Genomic DNA, 14350 nt, shown 5'->3' with positions numbered 1-14350 from the left:
TCATCTGAGATGGGGGGTGGAGGTGGTGTCCCCACACTCTCAGATCTGCCTCAGCTGAGATGGGGGCAGGGGCGTGTGTGGGCAATGTCCCCACACTCTGGTCTGCCTCATCTTTAGATGGGGCAGGGGGGGTGGGGGTGTCTCCACTCTGGTCTGCCTCATCTTTAGATGGGGGCAGGGGCGGGGTGGGGGATGTCTCCACACTCTGGTCTGCCCACCAGAGCCCAGCACACACCAAGTTCAGGGCTACTGTTTGCCCAGCAGCTCAGGGAGCTGCATCACCAGCCTGGCTGCCTTCTGCTTCACCTTAGTCAGCCTGACTGGGGCTGAATTTCCAGCCATCTGTCCCTCCACTCAGCTCACACCTCCCTCCCGGCTGTTCCACAGCCTGGCTCGGCCACAGATGGACAGTTCCCAAAGGCCGAGGGCAGATCGAAGCCCAGCTGTGCCCAAAGCACCTGGCTGTCAGGCCCCAGGGCAGGGTGGTCAAGGACCCTGCCCATCAGGGAGGACTAGCCCAGCAGGGGGGGACCAGCCAGTCAGGGGAGGACCGGCCAGTCAGGGGAGGACCTGGCCAACCAGGGGAGGAGCAGCCAGTCAGGGGAGGACCTGGCCAGTCAGGGGAGGACTGTACAGTCAGGGGAAGACCAGCCAGTCAGGGGAAGACCAGCCAGTCAGGGGAGGACCATCCAGTCAGGGGAGGACCTGGCCAGTCAGGGGAGGACCTGGCCAGTCAGGGGGAGACCATCCAGTCGGGGGAGGACCAGCCAGTCGGGGGAGGACCATCCAGTCAGGGGAGGACCTGGCCAGTCAGGGGAGGACCAGCCAGTCAAGGGAGGACTGTCCAGTCAGAGGAGGACCTGGCCAGTCAGGGAGGACCGTCCAGTCAGGGGAGGACCGTCCAGTCAGGGGAAGACCGGCCAGTCAGGGGAGGACTGTCCAGTCAGGGGAGGACCGGCTGGTCGGGGAGGACCTGGCCAGTCAGGGGAGGACCAGCCATTCAGGGGAGGACCATCCAGTCAGGAGAGGACCTGTCCAGTCAGGGGAGGACCTGTCCAGTCAGGGGAGGACTGTCCAGTCAGGGGAGGACCTAGCCAATCAGGGGAGGACTGTCCAGTCAGGGGAGGACCTGGCCAATCAGGGGAGGACTGTCCAGTCAGGGGAGGACTGTCCAGTCAGGGGAGGACTGTCCAGTCAGAGGAGGACCAGCCGGTCGGGGAGGACCTGGCCAGTCAGGGGAGGACCATCCAGTCAGAGGAGGACCTGGCCAATCAGGGGAGGACTGTCCAGTCAGGGGAGGACCTGGCCAGTCAGAGGAGGACCTGGCCAGTCAGAGGAGGGCCGGTCAGTCAGGGGAGGACCATCCAGTCAGAGAAGGACCTGGCCAATCAGGAGAGGACTGTCTAGTCAGGGGAGGACCTGGCCAGTCAGGGAAGGACTGTCCAGTCAGAGGAGGACCTGGCCAGTCAGGGGAGGACCTGGCCAGTCAGGGGAGGACTGTCCAGTCAGAGGAGGACCTGGCCAGTCAGGGGAGGACCTGGCCAGTCAGGGGAGGACCGGCCGGTCGGGGAGGACCCTCGGGAGATGCGCAGCCGCTGACCGCTGGCCTGGACGGCAGCTCCGAGGACCACGGGAGCCGGCGGGGAGCCGCGCGAGGCTGGGCACCGGCGGCTGCGCCCTTTGTCCGGAAGCCGGCGGGCGGCCGGGCCGGGCGGGGGGACCTCAGGTTCAGCCCCACCGCGGCGGCCGAGCCCGCTGCCCGCTGCCCGCTGCCCGCTCCCCGCTCCCCGGGCCGGGAGGGCGGCTGCTCCGCTCCTGCTCAACTTTGCAAAGTGGGGAGGGGCGGCGAGGGCGGCGAGGGCGGCGGGACGGGGCCCAGCCGCGGGGGGCGGCCGGGCGGACGCGCCACTTACGGTCCGGAGGTCCGGGCGTCCGGGGCCGGGGTCCGGCGGCTCCGTGGCGGCGCCGCTCGCCGGTGGCTTCCTCCCCGCTCCGGCGCTCGCGGGCGGCGGCGGCGGGGCCGGGGCGCGGGAACAAAGCGCGCTCGCCGCCCGGGCGGTCTCGGCCTCCGCGGCCGCGCCGGGTCCGCCGCGCGCCCGGGCTGGGCTGCCGCGCTCGCCGCGCGCCTCACGGGGCCCCGCGGCCCCCGCCCCGCCGCGCGCCCCGGCCCCGCCTCCCGCGCCCCGCCGCCGCCGCCGCCCTCGCCGCCGCTGCGGCTGCGCCACCTGCCTCCCGCCCGGCGCCCATCGCGCGCTCCGCCCCGGGGCGCCGGCCGCCCGGGAGCGGGGGAGGAGCGGGAGGCGAGGCGAGGGCGGCGGGGCGCGGGGGCCCGGGCTGGGGCGCGCGGCGCGGGGCGCGGACGGAGGCCGGGCGCGGGCGGACCCCGGCTGCGCCGCCTCCTGCGCGCTCACCGACGGCGCCCCGGGCGGGAGGCCGGGCGGGCGGGCGAGGGAGCGGGCGGGGGCCGAGCCGGCGTGGACCGCGTCCCGGCCTGGCAGCTCCGGGAGGCGGGAGCCCCTCCGCGGCCGCCCGGCCCGCCCGCCCGCCCCCTCGCTCGCTCCGTCGCCCGCTCCCTGGCCCGCTCCCTCGCCCGCTCCGTCGCCCGCTCCCTGGCCCGCTCCGTGGCCCCCTCGCCCGCCCCCTCGCCCGCTCCGTCGCCCGCTCGCCCGCGGGTCGGCGCGGGCCGGGCGCCTCGGGCCGGCCGGCAGGGGTCGCGCTCTCCACGCCGCGCGCTCGGCCTCGGCGCCCAGCGACCCGGGACCTGCGGGCCCCCGCGCCCCGCCGCCCACTCCCGAGGCTTTGCCGTCGCTCGCCACCGCGGCCCGGCCCCGGGCGCGACGCCTTCCTCCCGGTGGCACCGCGGCGGGGAGCTGGGGCGCTCCTCCCCAGGACGGGACCCAGCCCGCGGCCGGACCCGCACCTCACTGGGCGTCTGTGCGCCGAGTCCACCGACAAGTACGACGCCCGGTCATGTGCCCAAAGCGCGCCCCGCCGCCCCTCTCCAGCCCCCATCCTCCCGGGCTCGGGCAGCCCCGGGCCTCCGGACCTGGGTCACGGGCCCGCAGCCGTCCACCAGCCCCGGGTCACGGGCCCGCAGCCGGACGCCAGCCCCGGGTCACGGGCCCGCAGCCGTTCACCAGCCCCGGGTCACGGGCCCGCAGCCGTTCACCAGCCCCGGTGTCACGGGACTGCAGCTGGACTCCAGCCTTGGGTTCCGGGCCTGCAGCAGCTTGGTCTTGCTGGTCTTCAGATCTCGCTTCATTCCCCAGGCACCGCCTAGGCGGGCCTTGTGTCCAACTCAGCTCCTGTGCATCCCCAGAGGTGCTGGGCTGGGTGCCAAGAGTGGAGGGTGACATCCCTGAGACTCATCTTTCCAGCGGACCACAGAAAGCCAAAAGCGGAGCTGAGGCTCAAGTGGAAGAGCGCCAGCCCCGGGGTATCCAGGGGTAGCACCCAGGCCCAGAGCGCAAGTCCCAAGACCGGAAAATCAACCAGTCAACAAGGCACCAATTTGAGAGAACATGAGGGAGGGGTGACACTGTCCCAAAAGAAATGTACTCATTACCCAACTTATGTGCATCACCTATATAATATTTTTTTTCAAAAATCATGCTGTAAGAAAAGAAAGGTTTGATAAAGTAGATGCAGCCAAAGTTTAAATCTACTTTTCAAGTGACACAAAAGAGAAAGAGAAGGCCAGCCATAGACTGGGGAGAAATATTTGTGAAACACATCTGAAAAAGGGCTATTCCCTAGAATATTATTTTTAAACCTGAAACCAATAAGAAATGAAATCCCCCTTTAAAGCTGGGCAAGGTGACTCATTACAGGCTGACACCTCAAGTCCTGGCTTCTCAGGAGGTGAGGTCCAGAAGATCACAGTTCAAGACCAGCCTTGGAAAAAGGTTTGTGAGACCTCAACTCAACCATCAGAAAGCTGGGAAGGGGGGAGCAAACCTGTCACCCCAGCTACAAGGGACGCATCAATCAGAGGATTGCGGTCTAGACCAGCCCCAGCATAAAAGTGAGACTGAAAAATAACTACACAAAAAAGGTGGGAGGGCTGGGGATGTGGCTCCAGTCATGCAGCACCTCCCTGAGTGCAAAGCCCTGAGTTCAAACTCCAAATGAGTGAGAGATCTGAACGGACACCTCTGGAAGAAGAGCTCAGCCCCAGGAAGGATGGCCCACCCCGCCCCTTCCCAGCGCAAACAGGCACAAAGACAGGCCACCACCCCACTTAGAGGACAGCATCCAGGGATTGCCGATGGGTGGGGGAGGGTAGGGAGCAGCAGGAGCTCAACTGTGCTGCTAGTGGGAATGCAGAACGGGGGTTTGCAAGGTTTTTTTGCATACTAACTACACACAAAATCCAGTTTTCTTGCTCCTTGGTGCTACCTAAGTAAGTTAGAAGCTTGTACCTTCACAGAACCTGCCAGAGACTGTAAATAGCAGCTCGATTCTAAATTGCCCAAAGCCAGAAGCCACAGAGCCACCTCCGTAAGTGGAGAGTGACCTGAGCTACGTCAGATGCTGGATATTAGTCTGTTATTCACCCATAAAGAGAAATGAGCAGTCAAGCCCTGAGAAAGACCCCCATGAGCCTAAGCGCAGGTGAAGTCCTGTGAGGCCGCTCGTCTGCCAGGCTGCAGGCCCTAAGTCCCCTGCGAAAGGCGGTAGGAGCTGGCGGTGGAGCAGGGGCGCTGCAGGGCTCTAGGCAGAGGTTACTCTGTGGGATACTGAGGGGTGAAAACAATGTGTCCAAACCTACAGAACATTCACTGCAGAGGCCAAAGCCCCATGTAACCTCTGGGCTGTGGTTAGTAACAATAGGTCAGTAACATGATACTTTGCATCCGCTCATCATTTGTAATAAATGTCCCATACCAGCCAAGAGGCAAGGACCAGGCCTCCCGGAACTCTGTTTGCTGCCCCTCCCTCCCTCCCCCTCCCCCTCCCCCTTGTCCCCTCTCTTTCCTTCCGCAGTAACCCTAGTGCTAGGATTATATATGTGCACACTCAGGTCCAGCCTCTGCTCAGATTTTCTGCAGACCCAATATTGTTCTAAAAGTATTAAAATAGAAGATAAAAATAGATATCAATGGCATTTTAAACACCATACGCAGATAATAAAGGGTATAAACAGGTGAAGAAACGTATGTGAATAGACTTTTACCTTACAACTAAATTTTTGCATGACTCTTCTTTCTCCCTTAATGCATAACTCTACTCCATCCAACAGAATTTTATCTTAACTGCACATCGAATCCCAGCTCACATAGCAAGCTGAGGCAGGAAAATGGGGATTTCGAGCCTAGTCGGAGCCAAATAGCAAGACCCAGTGTAAAGGAAGAGGAGGATCGCAGTCCTCGTGCATGGGGGTTTTGAAAGAGTTCCTCCATCTTACACATCTGTAAACAGTGTCAAGTTGTAAACACTTCCCTGTGTTAATATTTTTCTTTTGGATAGGACCACTACCTTAATTATAACTGCTATACAACTGATAAACCATTGTGACTACTTGGGAGGCAGAGATTGGGAGACTGTGGTTTAAGACCAGCCTAGGGTAAAACAAATAACAACAACAAAAGAAAGAAACAATCACAAACAAAAAGCTTGTGAGCTCTGGCTTGGACCAACAGCTGGGTGAGGGATAGCATGGCTGCTGTCTCAATGACAGGGAAACACAAACAGGAGGACTAGAGTCCAGCCCGGCCTGGACTTAAACCAAAGATCTTGTCTTGAAAATAGCCAACATAAAAGGGAGGCTAGTAGAGTGGCTCCAGTGGTCGAGTGACTGCTGAGCCAGTGCAAGGCCCCGAGTTTAAATCCCAGTACTGTCCGAACAAATCAGTGTAGATTTGCAACGTATTTTGAGTCTTTGTTGAAAACATCCTTTCTGCAATCTGTGTTCATGTACAGAAAAAGAGAGTGTGAGGTTAATTCCATTCCTACTGTGTGTTTTGTTTTGTTTTAATGTGGAAGCCAGACTCCACATCAGATAATAGATAGCCCAGATGGCACGTGGAGCCAGTGAAGTCACCGTGGCCACTTGCTGGCAGTCAGCTCCCAAACCTCATGGGCACTGGTCATAAAAAGTGTTTTAAGGGGCCAGGAGCGTGGCCTCATGGTAGAGTGCCTGCCTAGCATGCACGAAGACCCGGGTTCGATTCCTCAGTACCACATACATAGAAAAAAGCCAGAAGTGGTGCTGAGGCTCAAGTGGTAGAGCTCTAGCCTTGAGAAAGTCCACAGACAGTGCTCAGGCCCTGAGCTCAAGCCCAGGTGCCTCCCCACCTCCCCTCCACCCAAAGGGGCCAAAAGGACCAGAAGCAGCGTTGGCCCTGAGCACCCTGCTGCAGGGCGCTGGCTGGGGCGGGAGGGAGGCGGCTGGTACTTGGACAAGGCCATAGCCTATATTTCTGCCCCACGTCCTCAGTGCCTGCACAGAAGTTGGACCTGGGTCAGCACGGAGGACTGATGCCAGGGGCTGGTGTGTGAGCTGGTGCCTGTGAGTGTGTGGTGAGCAAGTGGGCCTGAGTGAGTGCATGTGAGGGAGAACAGGGGAGCTGGCCCCAGCCCCCAGCATGGCCTTGCACTGTCCAGGGGGTCCTGAGGGACAGGTGGGGGGAGCTGGGCTGGCTGGGGGCCGGCTATCTCGATGACCGTCAGATGGTGACGTGCCTTTCACTGCTATTCAGGGCCCAGGACCATAATTTCTGTCTATTGAAGTCATAATTTACCCCTGGGAAAATAAACATTTGGGTTTGTTTTGCTGACTACATTCCATGAATCTTAATCACAGTCTCAGGGTTTCCCCAGGGCCTGGCTTCCCCGCTTGGCCGGGCTCAGCCTGGCCTGGACCACCTGCCTCAGGTTCTGCTTCCTCGTGGATGAGGAAAGGGGGCCTGACCAGACCGACTCCAGAAGGACACGGAAGGCAAGGGATAGCCTCTCCTGAAAACCGCCGGCTCTGCTGCAGGGTAGACCACAGTTGGGCCACTGTGGATCCACCACACAGGGCCCTGGAGAGGCGCTAAGTTCAGGGACCTGGGACCTGGGTGGCTCCTTCTCCCCCGTGTGTGTGGCTGCTGGTTTGCAGTAAAGGTTGAGAGAGAGACCACAGCCCCCAGCCCACGCCCTCCCTCCCCCTCCCCCCCCACCCTGCTGGTCTTTGTGTCCACCCTCAGCCAGGTGCCCGCTCCCTACTGCAGGACCCCCAGCGGTCCAGGATGGTGGCCACGCCCTGAGCTGAGGTCTGGCGGCTCAGGACTGTGTGTGTCACACATCAAGGACCTGTCTGTGGGTGGTCCCCACCCAGGCACTCTGGTCCCTCCCTGAAGCCCCCACACCAGCCACCAATTTGAATGCTGTTTTGTCATGACACGACTGCCCCCAGCGTCCCCCAGGACCGTGTGCACACAGGCCCCACCTCCCCCTCAGAGACACTGCTTCCTGACCTGATCACGAGTGTCCGTCCCCTGGGTTTGTGAGAGGGACCCTGAGGCCTCTCTCCCCGGAGGCCCTTGGAGGGCGGCTGCTTCACCCACAGACTGCACAGGCTTATTTTGTCCTCTGGAGGCCAGATAGGATTTCCTGACGAGAACTCTGGGACCTGGGCTGTCCTGGTGTCATGTGTGGTGGAGGGTAGAGTCCCCAGTAACACCCTGCTTAACCATGGCGGGGGAGGGGGGATCTGCCTCCTACTGGCCCGAGGGACCACCCAGCACCCAGGGCGGTGTCCCAGACCTACCCAGGGTGGCCACAATACGCCATTTTGCTGAGTCCTATTCAGTCCCGAGGGGCACAGCAGCCGGACACTGAGCTGTGCCAGGCCACGGTGCACGGCCCGGGGAGGACAAAGGCGAAGGGGAAGACAGATGTCACTGCCTCCAGGAGGCGTACACATACACATGTGTGCCCTCACTGGACCCTGGAGCCCGCCCTGGTGGCTGTTCTCACTGTCTCCAGAAAGCGGAGGCGCAGAAAGGGAGACACAGCTTGTGGGAATATGTAGGCACCAGACACACCCCACCACGGATGCACACGAAAACGCCACACTGAGGGGCAGAGCAAGACACAAAGACCCCTAATATCCTGTGATTCCATTGAGGAGAAACACTCAGAACAGGCAGATCCAGAGAGACGGGGCGGGGTGACTCTGACGGCCAGGGGTGGGGTGGGTATCAGAAAGTGACTGCTCGGGGATGTTTTTTGTTCCTGTTTGGGTTTCTCGGTTTTGTTTTGTTTTGCTGCCAAGGCAGGCACCTGTGTGGCTGGCTCTCCTGGCCCACAGGTCAAGGGCACAGCCGCCCAGAGCAGGCGGCCAGCCCCCCCCCGGCCACACCTCGGGAGAGGAAGGACCTAAAATAACCGAGGAGCTGAAACTCCAGGGGAGAAGCTGAGGGCTGTGTGGCCGCCCATGAGGGGAACTGCCTGGGGAGAGAAGAAGTTCTGCTGAGGACCGGAGGGCTTGAGATGGAGGGGACCCCAGCAGAAGGGGAGGGGACCCCAGCAGAAGGGGAGGGAGAATGGAGTTTCCTACACAAAACTCTTGGTACCCTCTGGCATTGTATCTGTGGTGGAGATGCCAAAGGTGGAGGGTATCATTCCAGCATCTCTGACTGGAGACGGAGCCAGGCTTGTGGTGTGTGTGGCTAAAGGTGGGTCCACCAGTAGCTTCTACCACCTGCTGTGGCTGTGGGGGGGAAAGGAGCTCATTCCCTAGGTAGCTCTGCCTAGGGGCTCTGCCTCCTCCTCCCCCCTCCTCCCCCTCCTCCTCCCCCTCCTCCCCCTTCTCCTCCTCCTTCTCCTCCTCCTCCTCCTCTGCTTGGGCCCTGGGTCCTGGGATTAGCTCCCTGGGAAAGGCAGGACAGGCCCAGGGTGGCTCAGATGGCCACTGGGCCACACACATTCCCTTCAGCTCCATCTGAATGAACCTCACTCCTGTCGTCCCTCCTCCCTCGGTGGCTCTGGACTCTCCTCTCCTGACATGTCATAAGACGGGAGCATGTGATGTGCCCTTTGTGTTGGTCCTTCCCTTGTAAGGTAATGTTCTCAGAACTCATCCACAATGCAGCTTAAAAGTAAGGCTTTTCGTGGGGCATAGCAGTGTGCCCCTGTAATCCTAGCACTCGGGAGGCTGAGGAAAGAGGATTGTGGGTTTAAGGCCAGCCTGCGTAACCTAGACCCCTAAAATAAGCAAACAACATTGAACACCCCTGAACCAGCCAACAGAAACATGTCAAGCTTTTTAAAGGCAGCTTTTGCCCTTGCAGCCAGTCCTCTACAGTCTTCCTTGCCCACCAGTGATTCAGATCACTAGGTACAGGACAAGAGAAGCCTCTCAGCTGACATTTCCTAAGCACCGGCTTCGCGCTGGCAGCGGAGAAGCCAGGCAGGCTTCAGGATGCACAGGAATGACTTCTGTGTGGAAGCCCTGGGGCCAAGACCCAGAACAGTGGAGAGCTTGACCTCACTACTGTGTGCACCTAATCGCTCTGACCCTCTACCCCTCACTGGGACATGAGGACCCTGCTGTGCTATACAGACCACGCTGACTTCAGACAGAAGAAAGGCTCCGTCCAGCCATCCATTCGTCCATCCACCATCCATCTATCCATTCATCCACCGTCCACCCATCCATCCACTGTCCATCCATCTACCATCCATCCATCCCTCTTTCTATCCATCTATTCATCTACCACCCATTCATTCATCATCCATCCATCCATCTATCCATTTATTATCAATCTATCTACCGTCCGTCCATCCATCCATCCATCCACAATCCATCTATTCATCCATCCATCTATCCATCCATCCACAATCCATCCATCATTTATCATCCATCCACAATCCATCTATTCATCCATCCACCCATCTACAATCCATCCATCCATTTATCATCCATCCACAATCCATCTATCCATCCATCTATCTATCTATCCATCCACAATCCATCTATTCATCTATCCATCCATCCACAATCCATCCATCCATCCATCCATCCACAATCCATCCATCCATTTATCATCCATCCACAATCCATCTATTCATCCATCCATCCATCCACAATCCATCCATCCATCCATCTATTCATCCATCCATCCATCCATCCATCCACAATCCATCTATTCATCCATCCATCTATCCATCCATCCACAATCCATCCATCCATTTATCATCCATCCACAATCCGTCTATCCATCCATCTATCCATCCACAATCCATCTATTCATCCATCCATCCATCCACAATCCATCCATTCATCCATCCATCCATCCATCCATCCATCATCCATCCACAATCCATCCATCAATCCATCCATCCATCTGCCACCCATCCATCCATCCACAATCCATCTATTCATCCATCCATCCATCCACAATCCATCCATCCATCCATCTGCCACCCATCCATCCATCCATCCATCCACAATCCATCTATTCATCCATCCATCCACATCCACAATCCATCCATCCATCCATCCATCCATCTGCCACCCATCCATCCATCCATCCATCCACAATCCATCTATTCATCCATCCATCCATCCATCCACAATCCATCCATCCATCCATCCATCTATCATCCATCCACAATCCATCCATCCATCCATCCATCCATCCATCTGCCGCCCATCTGTCTGTCCTGCATTGGACAGCTCCTAGCTCAGACAGATGTTTGCTCTATTGCGCTCATCAGTATGTCCTGAATGTGTCCTCCTTAGCACTGTCACATCTAAGGGCACATGCCACCTACCAATGCATACCCATATGTGGGGTGCAGTGGTGGGGATGTGGGGTACAGAAAACTCTAGTGGACACTGAGTTACTCCATCCAACCAAAGAGAAGTCACCCGTGTCCAAGCTGGACGTAGCAATTCATGAACTTTCACAGTAAGTGGGGCAGAGCCACCAGCTTCTCACATGAGCTCTGACGGGGTGTTTGAGGGAGGCCCGGGCCAGCAGCAGGACGGGAGCCGAGTGGGCAGATCAGAAGTCCCTCGGGCTGCACACCAGAGGGAGAGCAGTGAGCCTCTTCCTCCTGCCTTCAAGATGCGCTGGGCCACCTCCAGCGCCACCCAGCGGAGCGGGCTTCCCCGGGGCCTGGGAGTCCCGCGTCTCCAGCCTGCTCGATTCTAGGACTTTCCACCACCTTCATCTCCCTGAGACGTATCACAGCCGGGTCACCCGTGGCCTAGGGACAGGCCCCAGCGGGCAGCTGCTATGGAACCATAGAGCTGCCCACCCTGTCTGTGCCGGGGGGTTGAAGACAGCTGTGGGCACCAGCAACTGTGGAACCGGGGAGAAGAACATGTGTCCGCAGGCCTCCTGGCCCTGTGCCATGAGCCCAGCACAACGGAGCAGCCACCCATGCCCATCCTGTACCCGCACGTCCATCTTCAGTGAGGACCGGGCCTGAGGCCTGGGGGGTCTGTGGTGAAACAGCAAAAGCACCCAGCGCCAGGTCCCCACCACCCAGCGCCAGGCCCCCACCCAGAGCCCGGCCTTCTCCACTACTGGACACTCAGACTTTGTCTTTCCTTCATGTGAGCCAAGAGGAGGACCTGAGCCCCCCAGACCCCACACCACACAGACAAAAGTGATATCCTGTGTTCTCTGAAGGCCAGGATATGGGCCTAGTGTTTGTGCCTATGCCCCTTGAAGAGACCCACATAGGGACAAAGAACAAAGGGAAGGGCCTGGACGAAGCCTGGCAGGGGGACGGGAGCTCCCCACGGGGTGTCTGGAGTGCTTCAAACTTCAAAGACTAGCCTCAGAGACCAAGCTCGCCAAGGTGCAGCCACGAGAAGCATTCTCCCAGTCCAAGAGCCCCTGGGTCTGGGAACCATGCCTGGACCTCAGCTGTCTGTCTGAGAAGAGCTGAACCCGAATTTTGGGGAGCCAGGAGCATGGCCTAGTGGTCGACTGCCTGCAGGCACGAAGCCTGGGTTCAATTCCTCGGTACCACATGCACAGAAAAGGCCGGAAGTAGTGCTGTGGCTCCAGTGGCAGAGTGCAAGCCTTGAGGACCTGAGGACAGTGCCCAGGCCCTAAGTTCGGGCCCCAGGACTGGCAAAAACATTATTTTGGGTGATTCTGGAGTTTGGCTTCAGGGGATCCCCACCCCGCCCGGCCTGGCAGGTGGTCTATCCATGAGGCGAGCCCCCAGTGTAATCTAAAAACCAGTGAAGGGATTTGTGCATTTCACAATGCCCACAGGAGACCACCGCCTCTAAGAGTTCCCAGCCCTCAAGGCCACAAAGCCATCAGAGACCCACTGGCTGCCCTGCTGGGGTGGGGGTGAGGCAGGGTGGACTGCAGGTGTCTGTGGGGCCTGTGGGAGCTCACCTGGTCGTTTCAGTTTCCGGCAGGAAGCCACCCTCCCCTCCACACCCCCTGTGAGCGCTTGGTCTGGGGAGCCCCCAGGCAGGGACAGCCCCTGCATGAGGACAGGAAACCTCCTGGGGCCCAGGGTGAGCCTCCTGGTAGAGGGGCTGAGCCGAAGGGGACATACAGCCTCCCGTGGAGGCCTCCACCAGGGTCTGCATGGCTGCAGGCCACACCACTGCTCTGGGGACAGGGCAGCTTGGGGTCTGCGGGGCTGGACGCTCCAAGCTCCCAGGACGCTCTGGCCCCGTATGTGTAGGAGGCCTGCTCGGAGACGTCTGAGGTGTCTTCCCTGTGGTGCCAAGAGCTCCACTGTGGACACAGGTGTGGGCCCTGCCCCCTCCCAGGACACAGGTGCAGGACCTCCACTCTATTCCTTCCCAGGCCTGAGGGCTGGGGCTTTCCAGATACCCAGAAATGCACCCAGAACTGGAGGGAGGAGGAAGCCCTGCAGCCCACAGGGTGGGGTGAAGTCCCAGTTCCTTCTGCTCCTCGCCAGCCCCTCAGGACTTCTGTCAACGGGAGCAATGCAGGGTGACACTTGCTAGGCCCCTAGGGAAGCACTGGAACAATGAATTCTTAGAACCAGTTGGGCTTCAGGGCACACCGGATCCAGGCCCAGCCACGGAGTGTCAGGAAGCACGCAAAGCAGACTGGACACTGTGTGGTCCTAGCAGGTCCGCCAGCGCTGGGCCACTAAGCTGGAGGTGCCACATAAGGGAGCACGGGGGCCACCTGGAGAGGAGCACCGGGGTCCACCCAGCTTCAGCGCCTCCCTCAGAGGCCGGCGGCACCGGGCTGCCTGAGTGCCTCTGGACCTTCCATGACTTGCTGTGCAGCCGGTCAGGCTCTCTGTCTTCCTGGCCATCTTCTCACCTGGCAGCAGCCTCTGGGACAGACTACCCAGGTGGTCCCTCCAGTGCCCTGACGTTGCAGCCTTGAGAAAATCCTGGCACCAGGTCAGCTTGTCCTGCCTGCCCCTCTCCATAGATAATCAGGCGCCGTGGTGGCCTTCTACCCCGGGCCCCAGCCCAAGACCCAGACCTCAGACGGCCTCCCAGGGCCAGGGACCCCAGGTCAGTCTTGGGCAAGGTGCCACTGGACCAGCCAGTCATTACCTCGTTCAGGAGGCTTGGATACCCAGCACCCAAACCATCTAGCCTGCCGCTCCCATATGGAGCTCTGGTCCTCAGGCTCAGAGCTCTCCCCCTGGGGCCTGGGGCTGGCATGAGGCTGTCCAAGGCCACCGGGATCCCAGAGCCAGCAGCCACTGGCCCAGGGTCCAGTCCTAGGCTTCCCTGTTTGCAAGGTGTACAAGAAAGTGCCTCCTCAGTTTGGGCTCTGGCTCCTGTTCCAACTCAAGCTGAGACACTAGTCTCCATTGTGAAGGGCCCCAGCTTCTGCAGCCACAGCAGCAACTGCGGGGGTCCACAAAGGATGCCCAAGGCCAGCTTGCTGAGGTAGACTCCTAGGAGGGCACCGGACCTTTGTCCACCCCCCCCCCACTATTCCTCCTGCCTCCCTGGGGCAACTGCACTTGTGGAACTGAGAGTGTCTGAGGGCTGGGGGTGGAGACAGGGAACACCATGTTTTCTTCTCTGTCCTGGCTGAGAACTGAAAGTCACCTTTGCCTGGAAAGTGGCCTCTGTGCTCTGCTCCACAGGACCACTTCCTCTAGGAGGCAGGCCCAGACCCGCCCTGTCCCCAGCTCCATCTTCTGAAGTTTGGTGTGTGAGGGGGTTGTTGGAGCTCAGGGTAGAGACCCCCTCAGCGGGTTCTGGAGGCTGCCCAGGGTGAGGGGATGCATGGACCATCCAGGAAGATGGCAGGAGGGAGAAGGAGGCCTCCACTGCCCTGCCTCCTCATGGTCTCCATCTCACCCCTCCTGCTCCCACTCTAGCCTGGGCTCTGCCTCCCCCACCTCTCGCTGACTTGTCTGTTGTCCACATCCCATT

At 59.8% G+C, this 14350-nt stretch overlaps 1 protein-coding gene across 1 annotated transcript in view; it reads right to left on the bottom strand.

Moving 5' to 3' along the window:
- Nucleotides 1-1993, bottom strand: part of Cbfa2t3 (CBFA2/RUNX1 partner transcriptional co-repressor 3) — a 39068-nt gene extending 37075 nt beyond the window's left edge. The window contains exon 1 of the mRNA XM_090357120.1: nt 1914-1993. The gene's annotated coding sequence lies outside the window, so the exon portion shown is untranslated. The remainder of the gene's footprint in view (nt 1-1913) is intronic.
- Between the last annotated feature and the right edge of the window lie 12357 nt (nt 1994-14350).

The sequence above is a fragment of the Megascapheus bottae genome, chromosome 24, assembly GCF_031878675.1.
Source record: "Megascapheus bottae isolate mThoBot1 chromosome 24, mThoBot2.hap1, whole genome shotgun sequence".
Classification (NCBI taxonomy): Eukaryota; Metazoa; Chordata; class Mammalia; order Rodentia; family Geomyidae; genus Megascapheus; species Megascapheus bottae.
This window is presented reverse-complemented; position numbering and strand designations above follow the sequence as displayed.